We start from the raw sequence: 18,077 nt of genomic DNA, 5'->3' as shown, positions 1-18,077 counted from the left end.
AGTTCCATACTCGGCCCTGAATTAAACTTAATGATCATCGATTCCCTCCACTGGGCTAAGTGAGCAACCAGTTAAGAGAACATAGCATTTCTTCCTGATCTCTGACATTAACCTCACACTGGTTATTGTTTCTCTTCTTTCCAGTCATGCCATGCTCTTCCATCAACCTGTTCTAGACCGGTTTGAAATCCCCCCGACTTCCCAACTGTGCCCTTTGCGGCAGCCAAGCAACTGCCAAACTGCACTGTCAGTGTAGGAGTCTTGTATCCTGCAAACCCATAACCTGTTTCTGCCAGTGACTTTCAAACTGTCTTCTTTCCAAGTCCTAACGAATAGCTTAGAAAGCCAGGCAATGATTATTCCCAAGTGTTCTTCATTGTTGAGTGTCCTAAAAGATAGATCTGGAAAATATTTTCAAAGAACTCAAGGGAAGTTTCACCTGCAGGTTTATAGTGTAGCCGTGGCAGAAGAGGGTCTCCTGATACAATTCAGCATGAGGACCGCAGACAGCCCTGGTGATGTTCAAATGATACCAAAAAAACATGCAATTTTTTTTTTCAGTAAGTACTGTCAGCATTATATGCAGAAATCTAGCACAAATGCCTAGCCCGGCTTAATGGCAGACCTGCCAGCCCTTTGGATTCCATACACAATATTTAGCCTAGCGCAGTAATTTTAGATTTTATTTACCTGCAGCAAGATACGTTTTGGGAATGACCAGAAGACTATGAATGCAGATACCAGCCTTCTACTTTAAAGCTTTTTGGGACATGGAAAAATAAGTATCCAAACGTCAGTGCGAAAACCAGGTGTCTATCTCTGCACCAGAAATAATCTGTCCTTCTGGGGAACCGGGCAGAAACCTTATGCTGGAATGTAAAAGGCTGTCCCTACCTGAAGGTGAAACACTGGTTTCAATGGGAACCTCCACCCTGGAGATGGGAGAGTCGTTCTGGGCCCTCTCCAAGAAGGCTCTCTCATCTCATGTTCTTCAGGGGAGCCCTGCTGGTAAGACATGGATGGTGGGGGCTCTGGGGTCAAGCAGTGCTCATCAGAGTTCACCTCCTCACATTTGATTTCCATCAGTTCAGGGTGCTGGGAGTGTCCAAAGGGCAGGGCCGAGGAGGCGAACTGGTGATGGTAGCCCTCCACCATGCTGCCCTGCAGCACCTGCTGAGCCATCATGCTGCCGCTCAGGGAGCTGTAGGCCAAGGCGGGCCGGCTGGTCAGCACCCGGTCCATCACCTCGTAGAACTTCCACGTCCGACCGCCCCGCGGGGCCTTGCTGTTGTCCTTGATCCGCCGGTACTCCAGCTTCATCTTCTTGATCTTCTCCCGGCACTGGTCGCCCGTCCGGTGGATGCCCTTCTCCCGCAGCACCTCGGCGATGCGATTGAAGACGTGCTGGTTGCGCAGGCAGCTCTCCAGCTCCATCTGCACCGACTCGTCGGCCCAGAGCTGCAGCAGCTCCACCACCTCGGGGTCCGACCAGTTACTGCCGCGCTCGTACTTCTTCCCCCGAAAATCCATCGCTCCGGGCCGGCGGGGCGGGACGGGGGGTGCCGGGGGCTGATCCCCCGCCCTGCCCGGCACCCCCGGGCCGAACCCCGCCGGGACAGCGGCGCGAAAGGGCGCCGAGGCGGGCCGGGGAGGCGGCGGCACCGCGGGGGCGTCCGGGGCGGGCTGCGCCGGGGGGTCCCGCTCGGCCCGGCCCGGCCGCCGCACCTGCCCCTGCCCCCGCCCCTGCCCCCGCCCCGCCCGGGGGGCCGTGCCCCGCGCCGGGAGGGGGGCTCTGGCACCTCGGCCCTGGAGGGCGCCCGGGCGGCCTTGCCTGCCCCCGGCCCTTAGCGGGCTGTGTGGCCGCCGGCCCGGCTCGGCACGGCCCGGCTCGGCCCGCCCGCTGGAGCCGGGCGGAGCGAGGCAGCGGGGAGCCGGGCCGGCATGTTCACATCCGGGGTGACGCACATGCGTGCGGCCTTATTCCGGGATAACTTTGGTCCGGGCCAGATGCTCGCCGCCCGTCCGGAGCGGCGCAGCGGCGCGCCGCAAGGTCCCTCCCCCGGCAGGCAGCGCCGTACCACGCCGTACCGAGCCGCGCCGCCCGGGGGAGGCGCCCGCTGGCCCGCCCGCCCCGTCCCGTCCCCGCCAGGCACGGCTCGGCACGGCCTCGCCCGCAGTCACCCCCCGGACTCCGCGGCGGGAGCTGCGCTGGCCGGGGCACGGCTCCTCCCCGCCACAGCCGCCGGTGGAGGGGCGGGCCCCGCTCACAGCGCCCCGGCGGTGCCGGGTGGGGCATCTGCGGGGGGCCCGGCTCGCTGCGCGGCGGGCGGGGTGCGCGGCGGCAGCCACCCCGGGTCACTCGGGCAGGGCCGGGGGACGGGTCCCTGCCCGCCTTCCCGGGACCCAGCGGGGGACTTGTGTGTCCGGTTTGTCTGTCTGACCTCCCGCAGCCAGAGCGCAGTCGCGGGACCGGGTGTTACCTCAGTTGACTCTTTGCCACCTCACGTCGGTCCAAATCCTTCCAAGTACCCCCGTCCTCTGCCACCTCCCTGGGTGGGGTGGAGGACTGCGGCGAGCGGGTGCAGGGTTCCTTACGTTCCCCTCTGCATCGCCAAGTCAGATTCCCTCCAGCGATCTGTAACTGCACAACTGGAGCCTTCACAGAGTTGCCATGAAGATGGCACCAAGCTGCGCCGCGGGATGCAGGGGGCTGCACCGCAGCCCATCGGTTTGGAAATTTCAGGGCCTGATCCTGTCAGGATAAGGACTGAGCTCTAAGGCAGCGAGTATGAACATAAAAACGGTAGTTTATGAGAAAAATGGAACAAACCACAGCGTGTCCGTATGCTTGTGTACGGGTTTGTGAAGCACATACAAGGTTCATGATTTTTCCTTTCAGATCAAAAGATAGGTTCATCGCAGCACTGTGGGGTTTTTATCCAACCCTTACGAACTTCCCTCTGGGTTTTAATAAATCATTCACAGCCTCTCTGATTCCATTTCTCTGGCTGTAAAACGGAAACAAAAATCTTGATCTTCATTATATTTTGTGAAATACCTCGAATACTGTCTCTAGGGGTGTGTGTAGGGGGGAGAGACAAGACTTAGCTTTAAAAACGATACTACCTTTCATTGTAACTTCTGATCAGATAGTAGTTTGGATTTTTTCCAGTGGTCTGCTTAACTGGAGTTTGTGCTTCCACATCCCCATAAGCAAGATGTGCTTTTACTTTACTTTCCTAGGGTTTTTCATGGGAACAGCACTCTATGTTCTACGAATACAGACTTAATTATATAAGGACATTTACATTGACTGTGTACTGGAGTACACAAAGACCAGACCAACAATGAATAGAGCCACTGATGATAGAAGTTTAATGGTAAATATAAATAAATCAAAGGCAGCATGGAATAGTCTTTTTGAAAAGCTTTTCAAAGAAGCCTGAGAGCCTGGCTGCAGCCTGTTATACCTGAGGGCCATAACTTAGGCAGCAGTAGAGCATTCTCAAAAGTAACCGGACGTACGCCCTGGCTTCAGAAAGAACCACTATTTCAAAAGGCGAGCATTAAAAGGGACGGAACCTAGATTTGTGACATAAAACAATACATCTTGAACTATTCTTCATGGTTCATTTGCTTCCACCTTTTTATGCCACATGAAGTGGAAACTTGATTTTTTAAATGAAATTAAGAGCTTCCCTTGCAATCACATAAGTAAGGCGCTTAAGGCATTGAGAACAAACATATCACATGGTGTTATATTGCTGAGATACTTCTTTGAGCTGTGTTCCCAAAGTACAAGAAGCGATGGTGATGAAACATGCACAGTGCAAGCCACTGAGAACTGCAAAACCAAAAAGACAGACTTTATTTTCTGAACTGGTTTGTACACCTGTTTTAGTGACAGAAGTGTAGGTGCCACCTCATCTTATGTATCTAAGACAGGCTAATTCTTTTAACACTTGTTTGACGAAAACCCCTCTCTGCCTTTCCTTTTCATGCAGCAAGCTCAGGAATACAAACTGAACGCTGTCATAGAGTAATTTCCTTATTCTCAGAGAATTTCATTTCCTCTCAGCAGATGACAGCCGGGTGCCGCAGTCACAGGGCATTGCTTCCCTGAACAAAGTGTGTACCACAACTCCTTTTCTAACAAGCCCTGACATGTGATCCTGAAAATACCCCCTTTAAAAATGGTGTAAAGCTTCACTATTTTGTTAAGTTTAGTTTTTTATGGGTCTCCGAGTCATTGATGCAATTAGTCTATGGTCAGCCAAATCTTAGACAGTGGTGTTTGCCCTCTGCCTTGCAGGCCATCAGAGCAGGGGACTGTGCTCTCCTGCCAGTCTCCGTAATCAATGAGATTCAAGATAAATTTTCATTAAATTTGGAGTCTAGCACAGTCACAGACAGCACTGAAATGAAAGCCCTGGAAGCTGAAATTCCTGTTTATTTACAGCCCATTTGCAAGCAGAGCGGAAGGGACCAACTGAATATTATTCCATCAGCTGGGAAACGTGACAACCATCACGGTGGGTTTGGGAGGGAAGACTTTCACAGAAGCAACTGGAGGCCTGGCAACTCAGTGAGATGTCAGCTGGGAACAATAAATTCTTCTGTTGTAACTACTTAAAATTAGAGAAGCCTTCATGCAGCAGAGAGGATGGCTAATAACGAGCAGCAGTTTGGGTTAGCATCTCCAGAGTCCTGCCCTCTCCCAAAGACAGTCATTCACGTCCCCTCCCAGCAGAGAGGGGGTTGAGCAGTTCCCACTGGTGACACACCTGGGGCTGAAGCTTGGCCAAGCAAAACAACCCAAACCTCTTCAGGCTTTTGGCTCAGCCCGGTCTCCACTCTGCAGGAGGAGGCGAGGTGGGACCGGGGTGTTTCCCCTGGCAGGCAGCTGGGGGGCTGGCGTGGCGATGGGGACAAGGTCCCTGCAGAGGGTGCTCCAGCCCCAGCTACCTTCCTCCAGGGTCTGCAATCCGTTTGGGGTTTTCCTGGAAAGCCACGGGTGGGAAGAAGCACTTTGGCAGGGCGGGAATGCATCAGGGAGAGATTTAACCAGAGGGTTAGTTGCCCGGCAGGCCTGTTTGCCGGAAGTTCAGTACACGGCTCTCCACAGTTCGCTATAAAAGGAAGCTTCTGATGCAGTTGAGTAAAATACAACTGTTTTCAACAGCCTCTGCCATGGAAAAGGATGCTGGTTTGACTCTTACAATGCTGTAGAGCAGAGGAAGGCTACTTCCCTGGGATGTGTAGCGGCTGCTGGCAGCGCTTTTCTTGAAGCCCAGCAGCACCGTGACCGAAACCACAACCACAACCATCTGTTTCCATACTGACTTGGAGTCAGAGGAGTCGAGCAGACTCAGGTCTAGTTCCTATGAGGTGATACTGCTAAAAATTCTTCACGATAATTGCAGTTTAGAAATTGAAGTCCAAATAGACCGTTGAGACAAAAACATTCTTCTATCTCCCTAGTTTGGTAGGTAGCATAAATAAATACAAGATTTTGCCATGTTATTGGACAAACGACAACAAATTGAAACTCTCTTAATTCTGTTAGTTTCTCCGGGTCTGAGCTGACACCCTGTCCAGAGAAGGTGGGGAAGACCCACTTCAGTACACTGTCTGTTCTGCATCTTATTCCCCAGATTGCCAAGGGGCACTGAGCAGCTGAAGCCATCAAGCAGCATTTATTTTTACATTCTTGAAAAACTGAACGTTGTAGAGAAGCGCTGCAAAACACCTTTTCTGCTTCACAAAGAGTTTTTGATGTATAAATCTTATTAGTAGTATCGATTATCCACTCAATTCTCCTGCAAAAACCCTCAAGCCAACCCCTGAAAACCACAAAATGATGACTGAAATAAATAATCTAAACCAAAACTAAGGCAGGATCTCATATGTACCAGGATCTTCCTTTCTAACTCATTACTAGTTCTTCCATCTCCAACCAGGACACTCTCTTTCCTTGGAGATGAGTTTATATCTCACTGGCTTTCAGAGCAAGCAAGCCCCAACAACCATTACAGATGCCTTCTCTTAGTCGTCTTTATTGCACTGACAGCAGAGGTACAGTCAGTCGTGTTAAATTAAGACATCATTTTAATAAGCAGCTTCAGCACATGGACATGAGAGAAGAGAAGCAAAAGTTTCCGAGGGACTCATGTTCCCAACGCATGCCCAAAGGGTTATTTAAGGTACTTTGCAGTAAAGCCCACAGAGGGCAGTAGGACAGTCTTCAAAAACCTTTTGTGAAGCAGAGCTGGATAAGGAAAACTGCAGAAGAAAAGAAGAGTTTCATTATTAAGCACCTAGAATTTCTGGGAATGATTTATTTATTTCTTTTTTTTTTCCCCAAGTGTTAATTTTGTAACTGATTAAACAGCAGGTTGCATTTTCTGTGAAACTCTGGGCAGACCCACAGGACCTCTCCCATTGCAGACAGAGGGAATTAGTGCAAGTGCTGGGTGTTTTCCACTCTCACAGTCAGCCTAACAGCCACACAAACAACTGGGAAACTGTGTTTTTTGTACTTTCAGTGCAGATTACTGTGATAAGAGCCAGGCCTGCTTACTCATCCCATGCAACTAGTTAACAGTATTCCCTGGAGCAGGAAGCGGTGATTGGGTTGGGGGTGTTTTAAGTACTGGCTAACCCTTGTGACTAATAACAAACAGAGATAAAGCGAGTCTGAGTGTCTAAATTCATATGTTAGTGGAATTCCGGAAAGGAAATGGATCCAGGTTCCTATGACGAAGCCTACTTCTGCGATTTCTGGTCTGGACAGGGCTAAAATGAAGAGAGACCAATTCTCTTCTTCAAAGATATCTAAACTCCTGTAGATTCAGCTGCCATTATACAATTTCTGTAAGTTGTGACTGAGCAGGTGTCTATGCTACAGATGAAACGGTGACAAATTTCAGGGCAGGAGCAGATTGCACTTCTGCTAAACTGATGAGCACACCACAGTTAACTAGGGAGTGACAGGGTCTGTATTTTCTTCTTCAGGGTGAAGTAACAGTGGCTGATGTCCTGGACAAGAAATCAAACCCAATGTGTCTGTTAGAGCAAATAAATTTAGCTTTCCATATGACACTGGCACTTGTCATACTATATGTAGAGAAAGCCCTTGCAGTGCTTCACGTCCTGTGCCTCACCTCTGCTGAGGCTTGCCAGGCACCTCGTGGCCAAGGCAAGCAAAGGCACTCCTTACTTGCAGATTCAAACGTACGTTTAATTTCCTTGCAGGGCTGGTTGAAATTTTCCCTTTCTAAACACAGAGATTTTGCATTGCCCAAGAGAAAGAAGCCCTGGGAGGCTTCACCGCAAAGGACACACGGTGTGGCAACTGACGAAGTGACCTCTGTTTGCAGCTTCTTCATGGTCACTGATACTGGAAGAGGACTACAGGGAAAAAACGCGTTGAGAGTTCAGGAAGAGAAGAGGTACAAGCTTTAGCTGGAAAACGAGTGCTCAAAGTTGCTTCCCTCTTGACATGCTGTTTGTATTAGCCAGTCATGCATTTTTATTTGTCTGGTTTCTTTCTTTTTTGGCCATTGCTGCTTCTTGGGCTGACTCTGGTCTGTACTGTGAGTTCTTTGCAAGGAGACATGCAAATGTTTTCTTCCTCTCTGCTGCCAGAAAACAACATGGGTCATTTCAGAACCCACAGACACCAAGCCAAGAACCCCTCAGCCCTCCAAACTCACATCTGCAGATCACAAAAATCTCAGCTTGATAAGGTTACTATCTTTATCACAGAAACTTATGCATTTTGACATTATTATCCTTTATCCTGAAAGAGATATTAAAAGAGTAGCTAATATGCTCGGAAACACAGCAACAACCGGCAGGAATGTATGTGTTGCTGTATTGCTCTACAAAATCAGGACACAGTAACACCAAAATTGCATCACTGAGGCAAATACAAGAGATAAGATGCCCCAAGTAATGACACAACAAAACAAGTATCAACCCGTTTCCCCCTCCATGGCTGGATGGACTGTGCCCTTCAGTTACCATAAGTTTTTTTGTCCTTCTAGTTTTAAGTAAGGCGTATACAGGATCTGTCACCATTTGCCTTAAAAGAGAAAAGCCAAAGGCAAGGAAAAGAGCACGCTAACCGGCTCTTATCTGATCCTAAGGATAGACACAGAGACCTCCATGTTTGGTCTGATACATAAAACAGTCAGGATTAAATTTCTAGATAAAATCATGGATGAGAATTCTTTTGCATTTTTGTTTATAATAGTAAGGAGTTTACACCACTTCTGCCTGAAATAACTACATGAGGTGAAATTGGGATGTTGTTTCTTGTAGCGTGACTGAAAGCCAAGCAGGATACTTCTAACGTGCTCCCAGCAAGACCTGTTCATTCACACTGGGTCTTTTCTAACTGGGGGGAGGATCAGTGTAGTTTTTTTGCATATACATATACATAATACACGTAATATACATATTTTTTGCATATACATATTTGTATGCATGTATATGCATACAGAGTGGGAAACCATGCATGTAAAGAAGACCTTCCTACAGAGCTGTAACGCTGGCCTGCAGCACCCACTGCTTTGGGTGTCCTTGGTTTTCACTGGGCTCTGCCAGTGCAACTCAATCCTAACGTGCCGCAGCCCCGCAGCTATTCTGCTCCAGCCTCGCTGCACTGACAGCAGATCATCGTCCTCATCCTGACCTCCTTTTCTGCTCCGCCAGGCCTGAGAATAACAAACGAGGCTAACATTTACTGGTAGCCTTGTGTCTGAGGCTGAGGCCACAAAACTCGTATCACTGCTTGCCTTGAACAGAGAGCTACAAAGGCATCGGTGTACCCATCCCACTCAGCTGCACTCAGCTTCTGCTTACCTGAACCAAGTATAATCCTCAAAAGGGAACATTCCCCTCACGCACTGTCAGTGCTATTTATCCTTTCTTAGTAACTGCTAATAAATAGTCCTTTTTTTTTTTTTTTTTTTTGAGCTTTCCTTTGCCAGTCAGTTCATGAGAGCTGGAGACCGTTCTGCACTCCTTCCCTCATTCTCCCCATCTTGTGCACAAGCTTCAGTGATGTTGCCCTTAAAAAGTCAGTAATTGCTCCCAGGAACATTGATTGTCCTTGCGTAACTGCCAGCACGCTCAGGAAACAGCCTGAGACTCTGTGGGACGACATTGGTCCTGCTGAACTGCATAACGCCAGCTGCCTGGGCTGTACAATACTTTGGTGCCTCATCCAGATAAGCTATGTTTATCTGAACTTGACATGGCCCAGAAAAGAAATTCCAACTTTTAAATAGTATTTTAATGCAAACTTCCTGAGAACAGGCCGGGGAAATCATCGCTGTCTGGCTGCGCAAGGGAGTGAAGGACAGGGAGGTTTTTGAACTGCCCAAAATAAATTTTTAAGCAAGGCCAGCAGAAATTGTATGCTAACACTTAAATGCAAACAACCATGTTGGATTGATTGCTGCCTGGAAAGGAGACATAACCAGGAGTTAGAATAGCACAAGGATCTGATACCTCGGAGCGGATATTTGTCAGTGCTGCCAAGAGTCTATTTTCCCTTCAGAGTAGCGTATGGATGAAAATAAATGGGTCAGGGAAAGAAACATGGAAGTGGTCGAGATGGAAGTCAGTTCTCCCAAGACTTGAAATCCTTCCAATTTCCCACATGGACCCAGACCCTGAAATCCCTTTAAAGCCAGTAGCCCCCAGACACTTAAATTGAAGCCTGGGAGAGGATCCTCATGTCCTGACAGTTGCACAACCTGTCATTAGTATTTGGAAAATAAAATAAGGCTGAAACAGTCAATAAAAGCGTGTAGGTGCTTCTGCTACCTTTGTTTCTAAAAGGACTGCCAAGCATCTCTTTTTTTATTGTGCGATTTCTCCTGCCTCTGCCGCTTGTCTGGCACAGACTGGCAGGGACACTGGCCCATTCCACAGCAAGGTTACCAATCGCTTGAGACTGGAAGAGAAACTTATTTGCCCAAAGGTTGGTCTGGTTTTCGCAACTATGCTATATGCATTCTCTGTTGTTCTCTTCTGTTATTTCTGTCTCTACTTGTGGCAGCACTACCGTGACATAATTCCTGGAAGATGGAAACTTTTTGAAATCTCCCATAAAAGACTCCCAGCCTCCCTAAGCAACCTATTCAGTGCTTCACTGTATTTGTCAGGAGAAGGGTTTCCCAATGTCTAACCCGTATCTCCCCTGCTACAATATCAGATTAAGGGAGATTTCTTGTCGTATCTACTGCTTACACAGAAAACTGTTACTCCTCTTTCTTTTGCAGCAAGCTGAGGTGTTAGCATACAGCCTTCTCTTCTCAACAAACTAAAAAAACGCAGAGAGTATCTTCTCTAGACTTGTAATTATTTTTGTTTTTCTTCTGTCAACTCAAACTGATCTACAGCTTTTTGGAAGTCTGGCACCCACTATTAAGGCATAACACTCCAGCCAAACCCGCCCCCCCAGTGCTAAGCAGAGAAAAGAGACTATACTCGTGTCTGTGTGTCCTAGGATAGCGTTAGTCTCTTAACCAAGAGTAGTGGCAAGGCGTTTGAAACACATTCGTTTTGTGATCGATTATAACCACTAAAACCTTCCCTACCTGCTGCGATGCAAGCCATTTGTATCTGTTCAGTGGCTTAATCACTCCTATTTTATGGCTGTCCATATCAAACATTTTTACATTTGGTCCTCCTGAACACCCCTTTGAATTCTGACCCTGTTCTTCTGTGTCCTTGCGTGCCTCCCGACGTGACACTGCTGTCACAGTTGATAGGCATTATCTTATTGCACTTACAAAGCCTTTAATGACAAGACTGACTGACCGGGGAGAGACCCTGCAGTCCCCTCGTTTCTCCCTTCCCATTTGATGCAAAGCAGCCAGTGCTGTTCAGTGAATAGGTTTTCCATGGGGCTGTGCACCCATATTCCACGAGTTTCACCCAGGGCTTATGTCTGTATCTGGCTTATGAGTATCACGTGAAAGAGCATGGAAAACCTTACCCAACTCGGAATATAGGACATCTCCTTTTTCTTCCCTGGTTGGTTACTCTGTCAGAAAAAAGAGGGCAGACTGCTCTGATACGATTTCTTCCTGACAGGCCTGCATACCTGCAACTTATCTCCTTGTTATCTTCTAGATGCTTACGCACAGCTCATTTGTTCCACTTTTTCCAGGAATTGGAACTGGGGTGACTACTATCCAGTTCTTTTCACATCTTTCTCCCTCTCCTGTCTTCAGAGACCATCATTACATGCATCCTTTCCCTAGATTTGGGAATCTCATACATTTCCCGTGATACCTCAGAAATAATTCCTAACACTTCTGCAGCTGTCACAGCCAGTTCCCTCAACCCCGGGCTTCATCAAGTGAACTTGAATACATGTATCTAAGCAGTCCCAGGACTGCACTGCATGTGGGAAGCTGAGCAGCGCTACACAAAGCCAGATCCAAGCTGTCAGAAGTCCATTCCCTCCAAAATTGGTCCTGACCCAACCCAGTCCTCAAAGCTGAACAACCATGTCCATGCGACGGGAGGTCTGGCCTCATTATCTCTGCCAAACCCCGCTGTTTCTTCTCACTCTCTGCCTTACAGTGCATCACAGTGCTGCAGACCTGTCCAGAAGGTTGCTACAAAGATAATCAGATCTGCTGGTCCTGAGCTGGTTTGATCCAACAGACAGCTCCTCCATCACAATACCCAGCATAATCTCCCCTATCAGCCAAGTAAGGGTCAGTTGACTAACAGTCATCCCACTGCACTGGTCTGGTTCCAAAAAAAGTTGGAAATGGGAAAACACGACTCTTAAAGGTATAGCTGTTGGCTATTCCAATCTTCTTTTCTCCTCTATACTAGGCAAATGCCTCACGTGTGTTTATGATTGTAACCTCACAACATAGTCACACAGCTTGTTCCCACTTTACATTTAAGAAAGAAAGGCACAGAGCGATTCAGCGACTTGTCCCAGATCAAAAAGAACATGCGCAGAGAAGTGCCAACAAGAGATGTTGGCTGTCTCATCCGAGTTCAGTGCCCCAGCTACAGCAGCATCATTTATCCAGAACAAGGGTACTCCACAAATGAGCAATACCCATCGCCTAAAGCAAATAAAAATATTTCCCAATACCTTACAGCCGAGGCAAAACACAGTTGGAGTCAGATACTAATATTTTGCTCTTACCTGTGAAGTTTGCTGGCAGAAACAGAAATGGGCTGGTGGGCAGTCAGTCAGAACTTGCCTTAGGATCCCAGCGCGCAGCTGCAGTTATAACTGGCAAAAAGGCTGAGGAATTGCTCTTTTTCATGTTTGTTTACTTTGTCAGGTGTGTTCATTAGACTGAGATTGCATCAAGGAGCTCCCAGAAAAGCATGTGTAAGAATCACACCCCCCCTTGCAAGCTTTTCCCAATCAGGGGCTGTGTCCTTGTGCCCTTGGCTAGGGTCACGTGCCTTCCTTGCAGTATTTAAAGAGCAGCATGTGCGCTGGTTATCAATCACCGGGCATGAGCCTTCTGGGGTGGAAGAGAACATTCAGCAATCACAGCTATTGTGAGAAGTTTCTGAAAATCTGATTCCTTGGAGGCTGACAGGGGTTTTATTGCATTAAGGAAAAGAACAGAGTTTGTTTTGCAGTTTTTGGCAAACCTTTTCTTTGAGAACTCAATCACAATTCAAACTGTACTGTGTTCAGTCATTTTAACTGTATGATGTTTACTGAGCTGTTGTTAAACAGTGATTCATCCCAGAGAACTTCACAAAAGGTTCTAAAAACATTTAAGAAAATAATTCTAGACCTTCAAGTGACAGGCTGTTCAGCTACTCACTGGTCCAGATGTCAACAACAATCAGATGTCAGTGCCTTGAAGAATGCCAATGCTAACTATGTTTTCCAACCCCTAACTTCAGATTTGCAAAGACTAGAAGGTTTCTGCAGAGATCACCTCCTAACCCAAGACCACAAATTCCCATGCCACAGCCTGAGGGGATGCTCGAGACCCCTCTTTCCAAAGCTAATAAATCTCTGGCAAATTGAGGCACAGCACCCTTCGCAAGGTCTCTCCAGCCTGCCGAAAGCCAGTCTCTGCTGCTGACACGTTGACGTCATTTTCCAAATATGATACATGGTGGGAGCAAAAGAATCTGCTCTGGTTTTGTAAGTAATTTTTAAAAATAGTAGTTAAGTGCAGTGCCAGTGAACTGAGTCAGGGTACTCATGCCCCAAATACAGCCAGAAGGGGCATGTCATCCTCAGTTGACAAAGGGAACTTTGCCCATGCCGCCCTGCCATGGTCGCACAGCTTGAAACTGGTGGGTGACTGACTGCATGAGATGAAAGAAATTTTTTTGATTTCTATTTAAGTCTACAATGCATCCGGCAAGACTTCAGAAAGGGAACTGCTTTTGTGCTGTGGGATTGTGCAGCAGAAACTGAGCAGAGGCCAGTTCCACCCAAACCTCCCATCCAGACTACTGGAACATCTCCAGGACCATCATCACAATAGCTGACACAGGAAAGGCAATGGACAACACCAGTATTAAAGATGTGAGCTGCTTGGCTTGAACTTGAGTCAGGTGTCTATAATCAAGACTGTAGTAGCAGCCTCCATCCTTTGTAAATCAAGGACAGATGGGAGAGAGGAAACATGATCTCACCTGTGGTACTATCAAAGACTTACGAACAAGAGTCTTCACATCCCATTCCCAATTTGTCAGCCTTTCAGTCTGTCCTGTTATCATCTGACTGTACACTCCAGGAGTATCTTCTCCACCCCTTAAGAGACTTTGCTTTAATTGAACCCAAATTTGAGTATAGCCTTAAAAAGTTATCTTACTGGCCAGATTTAGTTCACATCCCTTCAGCCCTTCTCCTCTGCAGTTTTGGATCTATTGCAACTGAATAGGGTAGTTATCAAGGAAGACACATATAAACCTTCCCCTTGAAACATGTGCATTATCACCATCTTTCTTCTCTCTGCTTTCCCTTTTTTCAGTTTGACTGAAACTGTTTTGGTTCAGAAGTGACCAAAATTACGGTAATTTATAAAGGAAATTAGTTACGTTTCAAGCCAGTTATTTATAAATGATGAATACCTCACAGAAAAACCATTCAGTCTTTTGCTGGCCCAGAGGTCGTGACTGAAGCGGGCTGTTTGTCCCACAAGGAACCCTGCCTCTTTCCAACTGGAAGCAAGAAATATTTTGGCAAGCCGAGGCAGCATACATAGAAGTGTGTTCAGCCTGTGCCCAGGGTGCTTCAGTCTGATGGATGGGATTTCATTCACTCTACCTCTACGAAACTCCTTAAAATTCACTAAATTCAAATATGCAAAAAGAGAAATGAGACTATAGTTATGTTCAGAGAGACAGCACAGATTTCCAGAACAGCTTTCCTTGTTAGCATACTTCAAGCCTCTTTGTCTGCAGACAGAAGGATACCTCTTTCAGAAAGCACAAGTTTGTTTAAGCTAATATTAATCTGCTTTAATAGTAGTAACTAGTTTTAAACCACTCCAAATCTCACCTTTATTGCCAACCTTTGAGGCAGGGGCTTTGCTAAATGGCAGTGCTTGCTTGGTACCCAGGAGGCAGCGTCGTCTATCACTTACATGTCTCCAGGAGTGGAAGGCACTGGCGTGGAAGACCTCCTGCGCCAAAGCAGGAGTCGCCTCTTAGCCGTGTTGTCTCACTCTCTTTGTGCTCCAGACCACGGTGGGAAGAGTGAGAGATCATTGCTGTCTCCCTTCCAAACCCAGGTACAAGCCACGTGCCCGTCCCACGTGGAGAACGTGCCAGATGCTCCCAAGTGATGCTGGGGAAAAAGCACAGGTGATCCACTGATTAAGTGGTCAAGGTCTAGACTCTGGTCCAAAACCTGCTGTAGTTATTTGCAGAACAAATTGCAAGAAGTGAGAAAGAAAAGAAATTTTATTTACAGTTTTCATAGATTTTTCTCCCTCAGCTGCTCAGTTAAAAGAAGAACGTGTATATTAATACACAAAAAATATGTAATTCCCTGAGGTCTCTGTATCCCCAATTCCAATTAATAAAACCAGAAATTAAAACCAGCATCTATTTTCCACCAAAGATTTTATTATCAATATATTAAGTTAGCAAACATTCAAAAACAATCATCCTGACTTCTCCTTTTCCAGAAGACTTGCCTTAAAGCTCCCATTTTTGAGAAATAATAATAAACTTGGTGGGTTTTCAGGATGTTAGTGAGTTTAGACTTACTCCACTTCTAGCTTCATGCTACAAACACAAGAGCTAGGAATGCATTATTTAAATATGAATAAACACACTGATTTCCATGGAGTTGGGGCATTAAGAATAGCAAAACCAACCACAAGGTTCATAGAAAAATCCAGACTTTGGCAATGCAGAGCCGGTTCACTTTCTCTCCCATTTGCATTCAGTCAAGCTGTTGGCTTAGCTCTCCCTATCTCCCTTTTCCTTCCTCTCATCCACTGGGAATATTTATTTGCGTATGACCAGGCTTCAGATGTTTCCCATACGACTGATGAGCTAACGAGTAAAATGTTGGGCCTAGGCTGATGCAAAGATATTGTACGTCTGTGTAACTAGTAGCCCTGTTTTAATACTCACTTGTAACCCAGAAACAAACCAAAGGGGAGCGTTTGATGTTGCTGAGCGTGTCTTGGGCAGAGGCTGGAAGCAGGTGTGCAGTGTTTGTCCTCCCTCTCCGAACCACTTCAAGGCCTTGTGCCAGCTGACAGGCAACTGATTAAATAGTGTTGTCCTTATTTGATTAGAGAAGTGTTAAAAGCCTTTACGATGGGCAGGAGGCAACTGGGAGATGCAGCATGCGTTAGCCACTACCAGGCAGGGCAAGACATACAGGCAGCTGGTCTTTGTCTTGTCTCGCTCATCTAGACATGAAGGACCTTCCATGCGGAGTTACTCCAGCATTACTGAGGATAAATTGGACCACTTTCTCCAGAATCCCATTTGCTCTCAATTTCTTCTACTGCCATCACATCCAGGACATGTGGCAACGGAGGAGAAAGAGCTGCTTTCATGGACATGTCCAGTCTGAAGGCTTGGAGCTTGATTCACACAAGTGCTAATGTCCAGAAGCTACCATAAAACTCTAGTACTTTTTTCAGACTTTGTGCTTTGGTTCACAGGCTCTGTCAAAAATGCCTGCAACGGCATAAGTAAGGCAGACAGTCCTAGCTGTCTGCTTTACTCCTCTGCTGATGACTGTCCCTCCTACACATTGTGGTAACCTGTGGCAAACTTCTGCATCAACTTCTAAGAGAGGTTTAGAAATCTCTAAAACTTTTGCAGGCAAAGTTACTGGTGCCAGATTCAGAACTCATAGCAGTAGGTGACGTTTGTCTCAACAAAGATGAGCAGTACAGTGCCTGTGCTCCAAGAGAAGCACGCTTTGCCATCATTTCTCTCCACGTTCGTAGAAAGCACTGAAAGATTAAAAGAGGAACGAGATGAAGAAACACAAAGAGTCTGATCTTCAGTGAAAGAAGTTGATCTGTCTAGGAGGGGTCTGGGATGCTACTGGATTGAGAAGTCACCACCACACTGTGATCTTTCAGTGGTCTGGGGTTGGAAGTGAGTGGAGCGTGGTGGTACCTTAGCTCTGATACGAGACTCAAGTGAGAGGCTATGTTGATCACAGTGGCTGATAATTTAAGTATAGGCCTTTCCCAGTCTGCTCCAAGGCATTTCATAGAAAAGGCATGATACATCTTTTTCTGCACGTACTAAACAAGCTCATTTTATTTGGAGGGATATTCAGAGCTTTTTGGTGACACAACTTCATTGCTTTCTCCTAAATATTTAGCTGTGCAAGCTCATGCTGTTCAGGTCTGGAATGTCTCAAGATGGAAGAGGGAAATGAGACTGCCTGGAGCTGGGCCCAGCATTTCTCTGGCAAATGTACATCAAATAAAACAAAACATTTACAGATATAAATAAGAGATGAGAGATCAGAGGGGAAGAGGAGGGGGGAACCCAAATCTCTCTCCCGCTGTGTCCAGCTTTCACTCAAACACAAATATTGGAGGTGGGGGGAAGGGGTCAGAGGAAGAAGAGAAAATGATACACAGAAAAGAATGTGAAAAAGCCGTACGTTCCAGCACAATCTCAAACCTGCCAGGGAGACTAATGGGAATAAGCAGGTAACAACATGCAGCCTTTTATGGGAAATCTTCCATTCGTAGGAATTCTTTTCATTTCTGCATGACCATGTCTCACTGGTCTTTTTTTCCCACCATTGGCTGATTCTGGATTCACAGGTCCTCTCTACAGTTAACCACAGCAAATATTTTGAGCAAAAGTCACTTTGCATCTCACACAATAACCTAACAGAGACCTACCAAGAGAAGCCCCAGAGCTAATAGATTTACTTTAATAATAAAAGGACCTCTTTTAAAACAGCATGTTTAAGGCAAGCGGAAAAGGATGCAACTTTTCATCTACAGATCAGAAGGCAATTAACTCCGTGTTTCTTTCAAACTTCACTTTTCTTTCTGGTGTGGTCAAAGAGACAGCAGCTGTGGTGGTGGTTTCTGGAACAGAACTGCCCCCTAAGAACATGATTAAGATCTGCCACTAAACAGCACCAGGTGAGAAGTTGATCGCTATGGCCTCAAGAAAGAGTCAAGGAGATGACAGAAGCAAAAGGATCTGCTTTCGTTCCTGAGGTGTCCTAAGAGAACAATGCTTTTGTGGACTTTGAGTCAATCTGTAATGTTCTTTCAGGGAATTACAGCTTTAACTTACTTTCCATGAAACCAAAACATCGCTGTAGTCATATTTCTTCTAGAAAGCAGGAATGCCTATGAGTTGCTCTCAGAGATGCGTAAGTACACGCTGATAATTTTTTTCAGTTTGCCCATAATTAGGTGATATTGGGATAGGAATGCTCATCCAGACAAATTCAAAATACCCATTTCAGCAAAAATGCAGCAGGTGGAAATCTGGCATAAGCAGTCATTTTCAGAATAGAAGAATCTGAACTAGAGTTCGCATCATTTACCTCTGACATCAAGAAAAGGCAACTGTAAGAGTCTCAGAAGGTC

General features: G+C 46.6%; 1 long non-coding RNA gene across 2 annotated transcripts in view; it reads right to left on the bottom strand.

Moving 5' to 3' along the window:
* Positions 1–3,604: 3,604 nt before the first annotated feature.
* Positions 3,605–18,077, bottom strand: part of LOC141742336 (uncharacterized) — a 46,806-nt gene continuing 32,333 nt past the window's right edge. The window contains exons 4-5 of one of the 2 annotated variants that reach the window (XR_012586676.1): positions 12,194–14,821; positions 3,605–7,637 (exon numbers count right to left, since the gene is read on the bottom strand). This is a non-coding gene — a long non-coding RNA (uncharacterized LOC141742336). Of the gene's footprint in view, positions 14,822–18,077 lie in introns of both variants that reach the window. The other variant, XR_012586675.1, reaches the window with a different exon arrangement.

The sequence above is a fragment of the Larus michahellis genome, chromosome 4 (assembly GCF_964199755.1).
Source record: "Larus michahellis chromosome 4, bLarMic1.1, whole genome shotgun sequence".
Lineage (NCBI taxonomy): Eukaryota > Metazoa > Chordata > Aves > Charadriiformes > Laridae > Larus > Larus michahellis.
The sequence above is the reverse complement of the archived record's forward strand: the minus strand, read 5'-3'. Positions and strand labels throughout refer to the sequence as shown.